The following is an 18,678-nucleotide window of genomic DNA, read 5'->3' as shown; positions in this document are numbered from 1 at the left end:
AAATTTGCCAGTTCACATTCATTTAACAGGAATGAAACACTGCTTATTAAAAACACTTAAACTTACTTAAAACAGCATAGAAAACCAGTGACATTCAGAACAGTAAACATTTAAATGTATACAGTTTACACAGCTACTGCTGTGTAAGACTCAACTCTCAACTCTTTCGTTGGATTCAGTCCATCTTTAACATGTCTCCCTCCACTCATGATCTGAGAGATCTGCGATGAGGGTGAGGACTCTTGGGTTTAGTGACAGCTGCTTCTTATTTTTCTTTGACTCAATTTTTGTGCCCTTCTCTGGATTGATGAGGAAGAAGCACCTTTGTGAACACCAGAATTCAGAATTAGCCACTTTGTACAGTGATTTGTCTAAAGGAGGAAATGAAAAGAAAATGTTGTGGTTCTTCCTCATCTAGGTGCATTTTCTCCGCCATTGGTGTAGTTTGACCTGTCAGCTCATTCCCTGTGGCGACGAGTGCTGGAAGTGGACCTGGGCAAGCAAACATCCTCATTTTGAGCTGATAAAATAGTTTTAATGAAAAACACGAACAGAATGCACAGGTGCACATGTGGTGTTCTGCATTGATCCAAACATGGTATGGTATCGGAGGCAAGCTTTCCACGTTCACTTCGTTTGCCAGACATGTTTCTTCTACATAGTGAAAGAGGTTCTCCTCTTTTTCATCAAAATAGGTGAGAAGAAGTAGCACCATATCCTTGAGATCTTCTGAGCAGCCCTCCAACTTTCAACTCAGAATTTTCAGCTTTGTGACAGCTATTGTGACAATTTCATGTCCCAATTTATGCAATCGTATGTGTCCTGAACAGCTGCTCTTTGTTCTGCTGGGATTTCATCTGTGTCATACTCATCTCCTCCCCGTTTGCGCTTCATTATTTTTGGTGCTGAAGACCGCCTAACATTTTCGATTCGGGTCTGTAACTGCTTGACCAGTGAATGATATCCTGGTCCCACCACATCACCCCCTATGACATCTTGTAAGGATTGTGGATACTTGGCAACAATTTTTTTGGCAACATCTGTAGAGGCTTGTTTACTGGGGGAAGCACAGGCATTCATCATTTTAGAGGCAACAATCCGGATCATTTCTCTCCGTAATCGTGGACTTGGACTTTTCCCTCTCTCCAAACACTGCATCAAGGCTTCAGGAAACTTTTCCCATGGAATCTGAAAGCTATCGACCCAGTCTGAAGCCATGAAGGTGGGCAAAGGGGAGGGAGATAGTGAGGACGGGCTAGAGGAAGCTGGAGATGTTAATGATGACTGGCTATGGACTTCAGTACTTGGTGCTGTAAAACAAAAATTATTAAATTTCACAAGACGTATTGAATGTTTGTTGTACTTAAATATTTTTTGTTGGAATGTACTTACTAGTTTCTTTCCAGGCAGTCACCAATTTTCGTGCTTGAATTGGTCTCAGGACTGACAGCAGATCAGCTTCCTGAATGAAGTGAAAATCCTCAGTGGTCTCCACCCCCAACGACTGTAGTGTCTCCTCTACAAGATTGAGAATTGAGGCTGGGAGGTCTGGCAACACCTTAGTAATGGCACTGCGTATGTTGCTTTGCTCAGAATCATCCATTTCTGAGTATGAAAGAGTGAATAAAGCTCAATTAACACCAGGACAGCCCAAGACATTCATTAGTGAGACAGCACACTGTGCTTCAATGGAACCATTTGGTATCCATCCTTCATGTAAGATGGCAATGGATAGAAATCTGTCAAGTCACTGATGTTCAGACACTGCATCTTTTCATTGTCTTTCCTAACTGAGTACAGATGGTACTGAGGAAGGAATTCTTCTTTGTACATTGATACCAGAAAATGAACAGTGTCATTTTTTATCAGAATAAGCACTAGTTCACCAAACTCCAGGAGTCGATGTTCCCTGTGACAAGGAAGTGTCCTTTCTTGTATGAAGTTCCCTTATACAGTGTTTCTACTGTGACCTTTGTGTTGGTCTCAGTAAAGCCAAATTGTCTGACAGTCTGTCTCATCTTGAATGACTTTACTGTATAGTACAGAGTAAAATGGAGAATCTCCTTTAGCTTGCAAGACCGGTTGACCCACTGATCCTGCTGAATGATAAGCCTGCATCATCTGATTTACATTTGTACACATCAGCTAAATCTGTAATTTAGACAGAATGATACCGTTTATTTTAAGGTTATTAATTACTTATGGCATTACGGTATTTTCTCATTCATTTTACCAAAATGTTATATTTTAACAATAAAAACGTGTGTTTTTTCAACATATTATGACAGTGACAATTACAGTAATGTACTGTTTCTTGATTTAGGGTAATTCTGCTACGGTGAAATCCTATTTTGAATTTTATGGTCTTTTACTGTTGCTATTTGACAGTTTTTTACTGTAAATTCTACAAACTTTTTTTTACAGTGTACTAATACTTAACAACTGCTTCATAGTGTGTTGATAACAAAGAATAAAACATTTATAACTGTGTTTATGAATGACTTACTAATGTGTATTAATGTATGAACAATGCTTTATAAATGATGAATTCCGTATTTACTAATACTTAACTAATGCTTTATAGTGTGTAGTTATTATAAAGTGCTACCGAAATTATTACTCTGTTAATTGATCAGTTGATTGCTAGAACATTTATCTGCAGAACATTTATCTGCAACTATTTTGACGGTAAAATAACTGTTAATGTCATTTTCCAAGCAAAAATACTAAACATGACCTTGATTCAGCTTCTCCATTGTGAGGCTTTGCGGATTTTGTCTTACATTATAGTTAATTGAATCTCTTTGGGTTTTAGACACTTTGTCTGAAGAAACAGGCTTTTTGAAGGTGTCACCTTTTGGTATTAGGAAACTGTAATGGCCATTTTTCATTATTTTCTGATATTTTTGTATTTCTTCTATAGAACAAAACGATGAATTGAGAAAATATTTGATAAATGAATCGATACTGAAAATGATTGCTAGTTGCAACTCTTGTTACATTCATTAAGCTATAGTTCTTCAAGAATCTAATGTGGATTTGTTCCCTCTTAGAGTCCGTAAGAGACAGAGTCTACAGCTTGTAGTTCAAATTTGAAATAGTTAAATGTAAGGTAGACAAGTATACTACAGTAACTGGCAAAAAAAGGACCGGCCCTCTAGAATGACGGGTGTGCAGTGTAGACTTTATTCCATTAGCTGACGTTTCGCCAACAATGTCCTTCCTTTGGCTTTGTCTGTACCATTTGTTTTGGGGGGTGATGATGGGGCAGTGGAAAAGACACGTGCCTTTGGTGTGGGAGACCAGTGTTCAATTCCCACTGTGACACATCCATCAATGTGTCCCTGAGCAAGACAGTTGACCACATCCAGAGGCACGCAGCCTCTGACATATACAGCAATTAAAAGTTGCTTTGAATAAAAGCGTCAGCGTAAATGAATTTATTGTAAGCCCATGTGTTTACTTGACAGCCAGACTGATTGAAAACTTGTGATAATCTGTGATGTAAAATTACAATTGGGGGAAAAAAGGCGCTTCAAAACAGGTGATATGGGGAGATGATTTGTGACAACAGCTTCAGCTTAGCTATAGAAGAGAGACATGTTTGTTTAGTAGAAACGATGAGTTAAAGTGTAATTTTGAATCTCGGTCTGGTCTGTGCCTTCTCAGTAATCACCTGTCAATCAAGCAGTAGGGGAGGGAAGTCCTCTTTCACTGATTTTCTGATGAAGTTTCTATAGCTCGTGCTATTTTGACTCTCTGTAGCTCTATCATCTGTTGTCATTCATTGTAACTACTTTGCTCTTGTTCTTTTTAGCTCAGAACTAAATGAATTGTTGCGGCTTCTACCAGAAATGTATATCACATCACTTCCTGCGTGACAGGGGACTATCCTGGCTGACCCTGCACATTTACAACATTGAGTGGAAGCTCTTTCATGAACTCGATATGTCAGTCAACGATAAACGTTAGCAAAACTGACATCAATGTTATCACTGTCAGGAAGAGGCCAGGGGGCACAGCTGCTTTTCTGGCCTACGGGAGTTTATCAGCATCCACATACCCTCAACAAACACACACTTAGAGCAGGTAGGGTATACAAACACATGTAACTCACACAGAATACAAAGGCATAAACTCATAGGTGAAGCATGTACGCGCACATATGGTTGTCTTTTGAACACCAACATGTGTTACTCCTGGGATTAGCTAGATGTTTGTGAGATCAAATGTTGTTCACCATTCTCCATTCTACTTGCTATTATTGCTAATGTGGAGAATAATCCTCCTGTGGAATTAATCTCTTCTGAATAGCGTTTGTTTCCATGCTGAGATAGAATTAAAGCTCTTGTTCCACTTCTGGGTGTGATGTGCTCTGTTGGTGTGTGCGTATCTATGTGTGTGTGTGAGAGAGAGAGAGAGAGGGAATCAAATAAATATATGTGCAGTTGAAGTATTTCCACCCTTTTAAAATTCAGTACATTTTTTTGGGGGTTTGCCCATTAAGTGATTAAAACCGATCACACCATTGGTCTGTATTCTTTAGGAATGAATGTCCTGTTAAACTGTGGATATCTTTTTATGTTTGAATAAATTTGATGTATTTAATTTTATCTTGTTTGATCTGTCAGTTTATCTGAATTTGTCCCAGAGCTTTGATTCTCAGCCTGAGCCTGATTGGGCACAACAGGTCCAGTTAGCTCCGGCTTTTGTTTCTCTTAATTACCTTTTGGCTTTAATCAGATCTGATTTGACTTTATTCACTTCTCTTGTTTTTTCTACATCAGTGTAAATTAAACATCAGTGGCCTAATTATTTATTCTATTATAAACTATAGCTTCAGTGAATTATTATAAATTGTATCTTAAAGAAGCATCATGTGAATAACATTGTCTGTTTTGGCTGTGTAGTGAAAGCAGCACAGCAGCCACTGGATCTGGCCAGCCACTGTGCTGGCAGAATCATTCTGGATGGACGTGATATGTACTTATGAACAGCAGTACCCTATTGATTGAAATTAAAGCATATCTGTAAAGTCAGACAAATGGAAAAGCATAACTGAAAAGCATCACCAAAGTTGGTACAGACATTTATGGTTCCCAGTTGATGCATCCTTATAACTTTGGTTATCCCTTGGGTTTTACCCTGGCTCCACCATGAGGTTGACATTTGGTTCATAACCAGATACCTTCAAAACTAATGACATTGCCATCAGCCCCTGCTGTACTTTGTGTCTAGCGCTAATTAGCAAATTAATGTTAATGACAGTACTGTTGATGTTACCATGCAGCTCAATGCACTGCTGTGCCTAAATACAGTCTCACAGAGCTGCTATCACGGCTGTAGACTAAATAGCTACTCACTGTTGACATGATGGCATGTTGACGGAGATTTTGCATGCAAATTCCACGACACTTATGTAGAAACACGGGCATGCACTAATAATTTCACTTTTAGTTTCCAATATAGGTTCCCTCCCTAATGACACAATTAAATGCCTTCATTATATTTAGCATAGACTGCTAGGCAAGTCATTGTTGCCATTTTGGCTAAATTGTGACAGTCAGGTGTAGGGCTGAACGATTAATCGTTTTCAAATAGAAATTTGAAAGAACACGATTAGCTAATCGTGAAGACGGCGATCTGAGCAGGTTTAAACAGTCATGAAAAATTACAAGTTCATTTTGTTGTCATCCTTGTGTGACAGATCTACTAACCATTCACAAGTGCCATGCGCCTCCTGTTACAGTCCTACTCACCAATCAGAGTGGGCACAGGGCGTGTATATTTACAACAACAAACAAAACTAGAAGAAAATGTGGGGTCAAGGCGCCACCCGAACAGACACTGAGCCGCAATTTTGTCCAGCGTCAACTCACACTGAAGTGTTTCAGCAGGGGAGCGTTTTGTTTTTTTATTTTGAAAATCGACTGGATTCTCTCTGCTGTTCTGTGTCTGACTTCCTGCCCGGTTCATCTGCTCTGTGCTGCTTGATGCGGCTTCTGTCAAAACTAGACTGGCAGTGAATATCGAACTTTAGCTAAACTTTTTTTTATTAATAATTGAATCAAATTGAATCATAATCGCAATATCTGGCAGAAAAATCGCAATTAGATTTTTTCCCCCAAATTGTTCAGCCCTAGTCAGGTGGGTTCTGGGCTCATTGTCCACAATGATACGTTCAAGCAGTTGAACCAGCTGAGCTGTCTTAGAGAGGGTAGGGATGAAACGGTATGAAAATTTCATATAATGATTATAGTGACCAAAATTATCATGGTTAGCAGTATTATCACGTTTTTGTAAAAATGTTCAGAAACAGATTAAAATGTACTGCAGCGCTGTCTTCTGCCGTGGTGTCATTGACCCAAACAAACTCATGTTGCATACTGCGCATGCGCTTGTTTCTAGGAGACTGTCCCAGAAGCAAGTGCGCATGCATGAGTTTATAATAGCGCAGTAACCCAACCCGGTTATCATGGTAATTAAAATGTGTATGGTAATAATAACCGTCGAGAATTTTACCATGGTTTATTGTTAAACCGGTAATCCTTGTATCCATAAGTGGGAGCCAGCAGAACCATAAGACAGTCCTTTGTTCTCAGAGGGCAGACCAGGACACTGGCCCACAAAACCCCACACAAATGATATTTCTCTCCCTAATGTAATGCGTTTTACTTGGAACATTTAATCACATTAAGCAGCACATCTGGGACATCCTCTAAGACGTCTTCAGACACTGGTTTTGTGTTGAAGCCATAGGGTTAGTGAGAGAGTGACAACACGCCAAACGTGTCTTTGTTGCTGTCTGTCTCTCAGGCAGAGGTGAGAGAGACAGAAAGAAAGGAAAAGAGAGATGGATAAGAAGAAGGAGAGCTGTAATTTAGCTGGCTGACAGAGGAAGTGAGATCTCTTGGGGGTGTGTGAGTGTGACAGTCTAAATGAATAGAGACATCAGTGAGTGTACGTGTTTGTGTGGACACAAGGAGGAGGATCTGTGCTTGGTGTGTTTTACTCACCCTGTCAAATCCAAGACAGCCCTAAGTCTTTTTTTTTTATCAACCTTCCTTCTCCTTTCTCCTCCCTGTCACAGCTCTGTGGGGTGAAGTGAGTGTGTCCATGTGTGTCTTATGACTGCCAGAAGGGAAATGTGCAACAGGTAGGTGGTAGGAGCAGAGGATGCACAACACAAGACGTCCTTTCCTTCTTTTTGCACTGTTGATGTTTCCTCACAAATCTTGCTTCTGTTCTTCAGGGTTGCCAGATCCCAGAAGAGAAAACAAGCAACCCAGACTGTCCAGAGCTCCTGAAGTGACAGCCACTATTCTAGAAAGAGACCATTTGATGCTGGGATCAAGCCACACCTGGTTTGTTTCAAGCTTAATGCTGCACATCATTACTGTAAAAGATGAGAACCTAGCAACTAGGTACTTTCCACTACTATTTGCAACAGAATGCTCACTTCATGGCTGTTTCTGTGGGTCTTGTGGTCCTTCAATAAGCTTTTAATGAGGAAGTAACATGCTGTGGATCACAGTTAGTGGAGCGCCACTGCTAAAAGCTACTGATTGTGTCTGTGGCCATGGTGATCAGTATAGATAGTTCACTTTGAATGTTTGGTGATTGCATTTGTAGTGAACACCTCTAGCAGTGACAGTTGCCTGGTGGTACTAGATGCGAAGTCAGGGGGGTCATCAAAATCTTCAGGGTTTGTCTTCTGGTGACCTCGAATATCTACGGGAAACTATCAATTCTAAGTACTTCGTGAACCAAAAATGAAAGGGTTCCCCCTTTGCAGAGCATGAATGTCATGGCAACATGCTTGTTAGAACCTGATGTTTCTGGGATATTAGTCAGATTTTTTAGGCTGGTGGTAGTGCTACAGGGGAAGGTCAGGAAGTCTGCAGAAACATTAAGATTCATCTTTTGGGGACGATATTTATCTGCTTCACATTTTATGGAAATCTTTTTTATGGAAGTCCTGACTCAAAGTGTTGGATAATGGGAAATTTTGACTGTGTAGAAGGTGGGGCTCTGGCAACTCTTTGCTGCTCTATTCCCCCATATTTTCTCCCCTCCTGTTTTCTTCCTTTTTGCCTAAAGCAGAAGATGTAGACGTTATACAAAAAAATATATAACTCTCAGTGATTGGGTCAAAAGGGCAAATCCGCAGTGCGTCCTGGGCTCCACAAATCCATAGTTTGTGCTCCGAGTGCTCTCACTGAACCCTGCAGTAAATGCGTGTGTCAGCCCACAGCTGTCAAAAGCAAACTCAAATACAAACAGTACAGTCTAGCGAGTACAAACAAGTGCTTCCCACAATTGACCTCCTCCACGGTGATTGTCTGTCTGGTTTATATCAAAGATGGTGTACACTTACAGACCAAAATGCGTAGAAATATCAGAATCCAATGCTGAAACTTAAAGGTGTTTCCTTTTCTCAAACTCCTGGTTTACAGTGTCAAAAGAAGCAGTTGTGTCATGCTGTGGGGCCTGTGTGTGTTTATAGAGAGCACCACAAAACCCACTGGTGTGAATGTCTTTTTGTGTGGGACATTTGGTGTCATTTCTCAGAAACACAACTTTAGCAAAATCACATTTTCATGTCTTGTCATCAATTCCTTCCTCTTCTTTTGAGGGCTTTTCTTTGTGACATGTCCCTCTCTGCTTCCCCTTTCTAATGAAAGAGTATCTCATTCTTAACATCTTTTTTATTTTAGGACAGGAGCGTGGTAATAAGGGGTGGGTAGTGTGATTTTTATGGTGTTTTTAACTACAGCCTTTACATTGTTCTCATAAACGACCACTTTTTACCAATAGGTCAAACCATTGAATCCACTTAGTAACATAGATTTTCATACAGCATACAGGGCTTTAAGTACTTTTTGAACTCTTGCTGAACATTAAGCAGACAAAAAAGTAATGATTAAATATGGGCATAGTGTACCGATCATCTTTAGGTGAAATTATTCCCACACTTGTGTCATATGACTCTTGAGTTTCCCTTAATTAACCCCCCTTAATTTATCTCACTCTTAATTTAACAGTTATGGTAAATATATTACATTTATACAGGAGCTATTTTTTGTACAATAGCTTTTTTTGTACATGCATTTCTGACTAAAGGTACATTGTGTAATCTGAAGATTCCTGCTCTTCATATCTTAAATAAAAGGGCCTGTGGCATCTAACCGGTAACTGTCTTAACTATGTGATCTGTTTTTTGTTTTTTTTTCCTCTCCTGGGGCCGAGGCCTCAGTTAGATGAATAAGCTGTCCAGTGGGCAGTTGTATTGAAGTGGTTGCAAGCTTCTGTCTGTACAAAGGCTTTTGTTTGGTCTGGAAATCAAGAGGTTTACAGGAGAGTTCCATCAGAGAGACCGATTGTTAAAACAATACACCATGTATGTGGTGTTACTGTTGTATAGAAAGATAGTGCTAGTGCACAGGTCTGAAATGTTATATTTTTATATATCTTTCCATTTATTTATTGTTAATTTTACAATAAAGCACTTACTGCATCACAATAACAAATATTCTCATGCGTTTAATGGCTTTTTAAGATTAATAATGATACATATTAGTCTCAACGCAGCTACTTCTGTCACTTTGAGTGGAAACTGTCCAAAGGTTTGTGCTGTTATTCCCAGACGATTAGCTTGTCATCTTGCATTTGAGTGTGGCCGTTCGGAACAACTATAAGCAACTATTGCCTTCTGGTTGGACGACGCTTCGCACAAACCAGTTATTTTCTAGAATAGCCGGCCCAGCCTTTCCTCTTCACTACATAAAGAGCGTACTGCTTATTGTGTTGGGATGGAACTTTGGCACTGGATTCAAGTCACGAGGAACTGAATCGTCCAAGTGCGCGTAATTCATAGCGGCACTGGGCTGGAATTGTCTGACTGCAGATTACATTTGTCAGGTGGAAATCCGCATGATATTTCAACTGTTACTTGGATTCATCTCCTCTGTAGACTTTGTGAAAAGTGTTAGTATATAATATAAGTAATAGGATGTATAATCATTAACTACTGTCAGACTGCTGTTGTAATAGTGAATGACTATTCAGTAAAAGCAACATACTGTAGCCATTTCCTACAAACTTCAGTTTGAGTTGACCATACAATAGAATATCTCAGAATGCCTCTGAATATGTGAATATCTTATTTCTTTCCCTAAATGCCCTCACACAACAACTGATTTAATGCACTAAAAGCAAAATGACCTTGCACTAAAAATGCTCATATTGCAAATAAAGTCCTGATGTATCAGGGTATTCTCATGTTCCCTTTTATGCCCAGTAGCTTCTAACACATTCACACCATATACACATGCAAACTATGAAACATTTTTTGGGTGTGTACACTTTCTGTAAGAGGTTGTTCACGCTGTCTTTTGTGTTTAGCTATGTTTAGGGTCCATTTGATAGTTCTGGTGATGCTCGAAAAATCAGCAAGGCTGGATTTGATTCTGGGCAAGAATCACACGAGTATGCACTCTGAAAAAAATAAAATTACCATCTGTACGTGACAGAAAAAAATACAGTGCTCACAGTGATGCAACAGTTTGCTACAGGACAGCAGTTCATTCATCACAGTGTGTCCATTAGCCAAATGACTGTTGGGATGAATCAGGCCCTAGGCCAACAGATCTGATCTCAGACTAGTCACCAGCCCTCCTACATGTGGTACACACGAATCTCTCTGAAGATGAAGGCTGATCCCAGATCTGAGCCAGGAGGGGTCGGAGTGCTCCTAAACAGGAAGTGGATGAGATCAAATGCACCACTCAGATTGCGGTGTGGAGAGACTAAACATCATCACCCCACAGGAAGGAAGTAGCTATGTCTGAATTACACAGACTATCGTGTGTGTGTGTGTGTGTGTGTGTGTGTCTGATTTACACAGACCAGCGTTTACATCCCACACCCAAATATTTAGCTCTGTGCAACTGCCACCCTCTAACACAAAGCTATGATTAGGGAGAGGTGAGTGTGTATTCTGTGTGTTTGTCTGGCTCCTACAAAAAACTATATTGTATGTGCATGTATATTTCGGTTTGTGTGTGTAGGATCGGAGGTCCTACAGGGACCACCTTGGTGAACAATGGGTCTTTTATTCCACTGGAGTGTTTGACTGGACTCTGTGTCTCAGAGCAGACACACAGCCAGACAGGAAACACACATATGTCACACACACACACACACACACACACACACACACACACACACACACACACACACACACACACACACACACAAAAATTCGGTAACTATTTGTGGGGGTCAGTTTTCGCTTAGACTAGACGCATGTGTCTTTTTCTGTGTGTATTTAGTCAGGTAATTTGGCCCACTCTGCTGCAGCTTCAGACACTGTGGAATGTGGTAACAGTGATTGGTTACACTTTTGGTTTGAGGGGGCAGGGCAAAGGAAACATAACCAGGGAAACCCTATATAGTTGCTGAGTCCCTTTTTTTTTTTTAAAACTCCAGATAAGTTAGGTCTTTTTTACATTATGTTATCACATCTTTAAAATATTGGATCAATGTTTCATAGCAGGAAAAAGGTGACAACAATGACAATCACTATTTTCCATTCAAAACTAACATATAATGGGTAATTATAGCACAGCTAATCACTCCATGTGTGAAATGACCCAATAACTGAAATTGAAGATTGTTTTTAAACAAACAAGAAGTTAAGAGCAAAAGACAACCAAGGTCTCAAAACTCAAATTGTCTGCACTCTCTGCTGCCATGAAATGTTCTCAGGATAACGCCAGTGTTGGCAGCAGCACCCCCCCCCCCCACCCTCCCCCCCAGCAGATGGGAAATTGGGAAAGTATTTCAGTGTATAACACAGTGAGCTCTGAGGAACAGAATTATCTATCAAACACTGCTTGCTGTAATTTCTGCCTGAGATCCACCTGTAAAGATAATGATGTTGGCGTTTGTTCTCCACAGTGTGCGCATGAACAATAATCTCCCCCAGGGAGAAAACAAGGAGAGCCAGGAGTCTCATGTGATTTTGACAAATTAAATAATATCCGCTGCTCCATGGGTAAAGACAGTGAGTTGTGTGAAGCTCTGCCACAGTCTCAAGGACTAGGAGATCACTTTCTTGAAACAAAATGACTGAAAATTGATGGTCATTTTGGCGTTAGAGCTTGGGAAACATTCAGTGAGTCCTCATGAAGATAGAAATCTGTCCATCTGTACTCAGGTTGGTTGATGGTTTGCTTAATTCTGAAAGAATAAAAGACAATGAGATTCTCTAATTGGCCTTTAAAAAGCTACAGTGTTTCAAATGAGCAAATCATATATTGTTTGTTGTTTCTTCGCATTGGCTTTAAAAGCACTATTGGTAATTTTGGATGCAGTCTGTTATTACACAATTGTATACCAACTGTATTCCAGCTCCACTGAGGTGTTTCACTGTGAGCTCATTGTTATCCCTCTGTCTTCATTTCTGGTGCCTAAAACAGATTACTATAGGTTTGCCATCTGCAACTGTCCCAATCCGTCATCTTGATTGCATTGAGCCCCAAATGACCAGATGTTTCATCACTATTATGGCATTAGAACTGAGCTCAATAGGCAGATGTGTGTCTCTCTCGGCTGATTGTTGTCATGATAGAGAATAGTCTGATTACCTCTTCTGATTAGGCCAATGGGCTGTTAATCCTTCAACAACCGCTACAGATCCAGTGTGTCAGCCCTGCCCTGCATCTCTGAGAATGGGAGCAGGTTATACAACTGAGGGCACACACAACGAAAGTGCACACGCTGACAGGACAAACACTCAGACAGATGATTGAAATAGTGGTCACAGTAAAAAGGACATACACAAGGTACATACAGGGTAAATGTCCACTGTTTTTTCATGTTGGTAGTGAAAGGAGGACACGAATGCATGCGCCTAAGCACACACAGGGTAGTAGACGGGTCTGATGTCAGGGTTTATAACATGAGCTTGGCCACTCATCCCAAATGTCATGTTTATCTGATCCGTATTAAAGACCCTGTGACAATGGAACAGATGGGACTGCCTTTTGTCCTGCAAGTGCACACAGGACACACACACAGGCACACACACGCACATATATATATCCATGTAGGCTCCCCGCTCTCTCTCACTGTCCCTCTCTCTTTCCGTCTCTCAGTGGGCCGTTTGAGTTGGGTTGAGGTTGTGTGATTGTGTTTAGCCAAGCAGAGTGATGGAGCTCTACGGGGGAGCCAGCCTGCTCTCACCATGCCAGACGGACAACATAACACACACATATACACATATGTACACACACACATGGCCTCTGCAACTCCTGCACAATATCTTTTAAATATCCCTTGCTGGCTTTGCTCTCCTAAAAGCAACTGAGGTCAAATGTATTTATCAGGTTTCCACTTGTCAGTATTTAATAATTTGCTGCTTCTCCATTCCTTCACAGCACCACCAGAGGTTTACAAATCCACAGGGAACCTTTAAAAAGTCACACAGCCAGAAGGTTACCGTGCTATGATGTGCCAAAGAAACTGACACCCTACTCTGTAAATTGAGTAAAAAGCATCAGCTAAATCAGTAAATATGTAAAACATTGCCGCATACTAATTAATACTGTCCTATTTCCCAGCATTAGCACACATCAACAGTCCAGGCTATTTCACAACATTTGGCATACTGGCTTATTTATATTGATTTACTTCTGAAGTGTCTAGTGCACACTTTGGGCATCAAATGACACCTGTGTGTTGCCCTTCAACCTTTTAGCAGTCATGTCACACGAATGCAAAACCTGGACCTCGTGAAACATTTTTCACTGCACTGGAATGTTCTCATTTTGGCATCTGCTTAATTCTTTCCTTTGAATCCAATCTTGAAGTTTTATGGTATATGAACTAATCAACATTCAAATTTCTCCCATTACATCTCGGTTTTATCACTTTCATCATTTTAACAGTCTGGCATTGTTTTGACATTATTTACCAAAGCCATTCACTCTAATTCTAACACTAATTCCAAACTAATCTGGATAAATGGTGAACTTCAGTACAGCTCAGGAACTCTTCATGCCCTCGTCACGTCACATTTGTGCTTTTTATGGTTGTTAACGAAAATACCATCAAAGTGTGGCTTTATTAGAAGTGTTTTCAAACACTGTATTCAGTTTTACGAGAGAAAAGACAAGGATGAAGACTAACTGGTTGGTTTGGCAAATGGACGTCTGAAACCTCCATTAAAGAGCAGCGCACAGCCGCTTTGCTGAGCTTTTTTATAGAAATATAAACGGAGCTACCTTTGGCGCAGTTTAATAATTAAACTGACAAACAACTAACACATCTTTATGTGAAGTAAGCTGCTTAATGAAAATAGATCTCAAAATGTAAAGCAAACTCAAGATATGACCACCTCTGCTTTACCCATAGCAAATTTCTGCTCATGATTCCCCTCATGAAACCGACTGGAAATATTTACAGTTCTACTGCACCTAGACGACTGAAGCCTGTGTTTGGTCCTACTTTGCTCTCAGCGGTGTGTGAAATGTAATGGATGCATTGTTGTCCAGGTGGGAGGGAGAGAGAGAGAGAGAGAGGACATTAAGCCTGCTGTGCCATCACTTCCTCAGGCCTGCCTCTGTGCACAAATGTTGCCCTGTCTTTGTCTGTGTGTGTGTGCGCACATGTGTATTCACATGCAAATGTATTAAATTCAATATTTAACTCTACTCAGTTGTAATATATGGTATGTGTATTGTGTATGTTTTCATTTTGTTACTATATGCCTGTGTGCGCCTTCTAAACTGTGTGTATAGAGTATTTGGATGCACTGTATGTATGTATGTGTGCTTGTCTCAGTGTTTTTTTTTTTTTTCTGCTGGTGTCTGCTAAGTGGCCATTGTGCAGACACAGTGGAGAGGGAGACCAGCTAGCAGCATAAAGCCACCAGTCCAGCTCAGCGGCTCCACCAGCAGCCAGCCAGCCAGCCCCACTCGGCATGCACCTGGCGTCCCCTCACACACACACACACACACACACACACACACACACACCACCATTATTAATTGCTAATACATATTTATGTGGCACAAATTTGCCATTTGTTTATGCATAAAATTATCAATAGCGCAGGGCGCTTAGCCAGAGAAAATGGTGACCTTTTTAAAGAGTAATAAATGGAACTCTGTGTGTGTGCGTGTGTGCGTGCGAGTGTGTGTTTATCTAATGGCTGATGTTTAAGAGGGAGGTGTTGGGTTAAAACGAGGGGAGGAGGGTGGTGGTTTTGCGGCTGGACGTGGCAGAAAGGCAGTTGAGGCCTGCCAAGAGGAGATCCACTGATCTGGATGTTTACCCCCAGTTTCACACACTTCACACAGGCAATGTTCTGTCTTTGTCCTCATCTTCATTAGCTGTGTCCATGCTCACTGGGCCCGTACTGGATGTGGCTTTGCGTATGTGAGGACAAATTTGTGCATAAAAGTGTGTCAGTGAGCGTGGTTTTTCCAATCTACAAAGTGTATGCAAGTCTAGTAAGGAGTTGTGAGCGCCTGACTCCCTCTGCAGGTGAACCACAGAGGCCACACATACTAACGCTCTACAATAGGAGACGTCGCAAGTTATTCCACCAGCTTTATATTAAATTATATGTTGATTTAATTAAATCTAATTGCTTGTCTTTTTCTGTTGGATTTCAGGCAAAGCTGGCTAGTTTTAAAGAGAATTGAACCAGACAGGGTTTAGCGGGGCTGAATGAACCAGTCTGGACTAGACAACATTGTTCAGGACTGGACTCGGTTACACTGGAACTCAGTAAAGTAGACTGGGCGACACTGACCGGAATAGGTCTGTGGAATAAATATGAAGCTCCAGCCAATTAGCTTAACTTAGCTTAACGCAACGACCAAAACTATTCTTTTAACCAACTGAAAACAGGAAATGAAACGTCAGGATGGAAAACAAAGAAGGTGTTTTGCAGTGTTTAAAATGAATAAAGGGAGCTTGTAGTTTCTACAGAGGAAATGTTGCTCTGTAGCTCCTTTTGATCTCCTTCTTAGTGAATTGAACAATGAATGCGAGCACAACAGCAAAACAAATAGCAGCATTAACCAGTGTAATTTCCAAATCTGGAGGACAAGGACAAGTGTTAAACAGCTTCCAAAAAAAGGAAACACTGGTGTTGAACAGATTCCCTGGAGGGTTTGTTCTGCTCTGCACACATTCACACACAAAAGATATTACAAGAACAAACTGTTTTTTAAAACCGTGAATTCAGTTCAAGTGTGGAGCTACTGACCTACACATGTACTAAGCTGGTGTTCTGTAGCTAGATCCTCATCTTTACACTTTGCTTCCTCTTGTTCAGTAGTTCTACCATCTTGACTGCTCAGTTCCTTTTCTCTTTATTTCTCATTCCCTGTCTCATCTTTAGGAGTCCCTGTCTCTCTCTTTTTCTGACATTGTAGTCATTGATTTTGCTCTTGTTTGTTCATCTCTGCTTCACTCTCCACTTTCCTTCAGTCTCTCTGATGATCTTGTGTGGCCCACACTTGTTTTTTTTCCTCTCTCCACTGTAATATCTCTGTACTGGTGTTTTATCTGTATGCGTGTGTCTCACAAATGTTATTGTCTGCCTGGCTGTTTCTGTCAAATCCAACTAAATCTCTCTCTGTTTCTCTTTACCAGGGGTCGGTCGTTTCTCTGATGGGTATCCACTCTGCAGAAGAGCCACCTCTCCGAGGACGCTTGTAGGTCAGCTGCTATTTACACACACACACACACACACACACACACACACACACACACACACACACACACACACACACACACCCCTAAACAGACAGACTTACTGTATTTAGACATACACATGAACAATGTTTCTCTGTCTCTCTCTTTGTCTCTGTGTAACCTAGCTTTTATGTGGCCTTCATGAGGTCACACACAGGGCTCAAGTCAGTTTCCATGACTACACAGGCAGCATCCAGCCAATCAGCATTCTCAGCAGCCAGTAAGCATCATATCTGTACATCTGACATTAAAGGTATAGGGGAAGGAGGGTGTGTGTGTTTGGGATTGTGTTTGTGTGCTCAAAGATATGTATATATGAGTCACCACAGCTTTGCCTTGAAAACCTGGAACCCTTATCAGTTACAGGCCTAAGTGTAGGCTGACCAATGAGTAGTAACCAGATAGATTGTTTTCAGCTCTGGTAAATTGTGTGTTTGTTATTATATTTCACTTTTGTTTTACTTTATTTCCAAGTAGGGTTTAGAGAATGTTAATTTGGCCTTTGCCACAATTCATTCATTATATTAAATAATAATGGATCCTCTCCTGCTATGTTTCTCAGATTCTCAGTATATTTTGCTGTATTCCCTGTTTTCCAGCACTGGGGGTTGAACTAGTGTATGAATTGGGACACGAGGGGTGAGAGGGCCAAAAAGGTAAATGGTCGGAGAACAACATATGGAGGGTAGGGAGAGTGGGATTGTTTGTTTGGGAAATGAAAGCCGTGGGAGACGGGGACAGGAAAGGGCAGCTGAGACAAAAGAGGCATATGGAGCTTTAACTCTGGAAACACAGACCCTGTTATGTTTTTTAGCATTGAAATGCCTCTGTGGTCAAACTGAGGAGTTTCAAGACTTTCAGTTCAAACAAGAAATATGATACAAGGAAATATATCGCTTTGACTAGTGATGGCAGACGAATAGAGCTGATAGAAAGGTAGTCCAGGTAACAGTTTGTCTGTTTACTTTTCTTCCAGACAGACAGACAGGCAGGTGAGTTAGGTCAGTCTAGTTAGACATATGGCTTCTGTCCAGCCCAGAGACTCGGTACTAAAGAAGGACAGAATAGCAGAAGAAAGACACACATGCCATCTACACAAGGGACATAGAGCGGGAGATAGCATGAGTAGTGTGCGAGATATGGCCCAGTAACACTGCCAGGCCAAGTTGAGATACACAACCACACACATAGTATACATGTACATATTGTACATGATTATACAAAAACCCCCAAAACAAACAGAGCATGTGCACATTCTTATAGGATACACAAACTTTCAGATGCAAACAAATGCATGTAAACACTTTGACATGCACACACACACAGACACTTTAAAAGACTCCATGTCAGTGCTGTCTCTTCATCTGCCAGAACGGCCATCCAGAAAGCCCTGTTCTCAAATCAGATTGTGTGTCTGTGGATGTGTGCTCTTTTCCTCCTGTCAGTCAGATACCACTGGCGTCGTATGTGTGCTTCACAGGGCATTATATTGTCTGACATATGGGTTTAGCTCCTCTGCTCTGTCCAGGAAACGAGGCCAAGCGGGCAGCCTCAGAATCGAGCCCCTGGGTTTGATGCAGTTTCCATCAAGTCCAGTTGTCTTTAATGTTAGCAGAGTGAAACTGGGGTACTGATTGGACTCTTCTAACGGGGTCACCGGCCCCAGCGCTGGGTCACTTTGTTGTGTGTTGGTTTCCTGTTTAACTTCTGGGTCAGTGGCGGACGTTGGGAGAGCAGGTTGTTACCATGAGTCAATGTGACAGACACACTTTCTGTGAATAGCTCACGTACATGCTGTTGCCCCTAAAGAGTCTCTCACTTCATTTGAATGAATCTACAGAGACTTACAACTTTATTGAGATAGATTATCCATGATACTGTACATACTTTTACCTTTATTATTTC

At 41.0% G+C, this 18,678-nt stretch overlaps 1 long non-coding RNA gene across 1 annotated transcript; it reads left to right on the top strand.

Moving 5' to 3' along the window:
• Positions 1 to 7,081: 7,081 nt before the first annotated feature.
• On the top strand, positions 7,082 to 17,040 carry LOC119918045. Its single transcript, XR_005447382.1, has 4 exons — positions 7,082 to 7,156; positions 7,253 to 7,364; positions 16,672 to 16,737; positions 16,899 to 17,040. It is a non-coding gene; the product is annotated as an uncharacterized LOC119918045 (long non-coding RNA).
• The last annotated feature ends 1,638 nt before the right edge of the window (positions 17,041 to 18,678 follow it).

This window comes from Micropterus salmoides, unplaced genomic scaffold (genome assembly GCF_014851395.1).
Source record: "Micropterus salmoides isolate LMB-PRFRI ecotype aquatic unplaced genomic scaffold, ASM1485139v1 Ms_hic_scaffold_23, whole genome shotgun sequence".
NCBI classification, from domain to species: Eukaryota; Metazoa; Chordata; class Actinopteri; order Centrarchiformes; family Centrarchidae; genus Micropterus; species Micropterus salmoides.
Note: the sequence above shows the minus strand (reverse complement) of the source record. Positions and strands in the feature narration are given on the sequence as shown.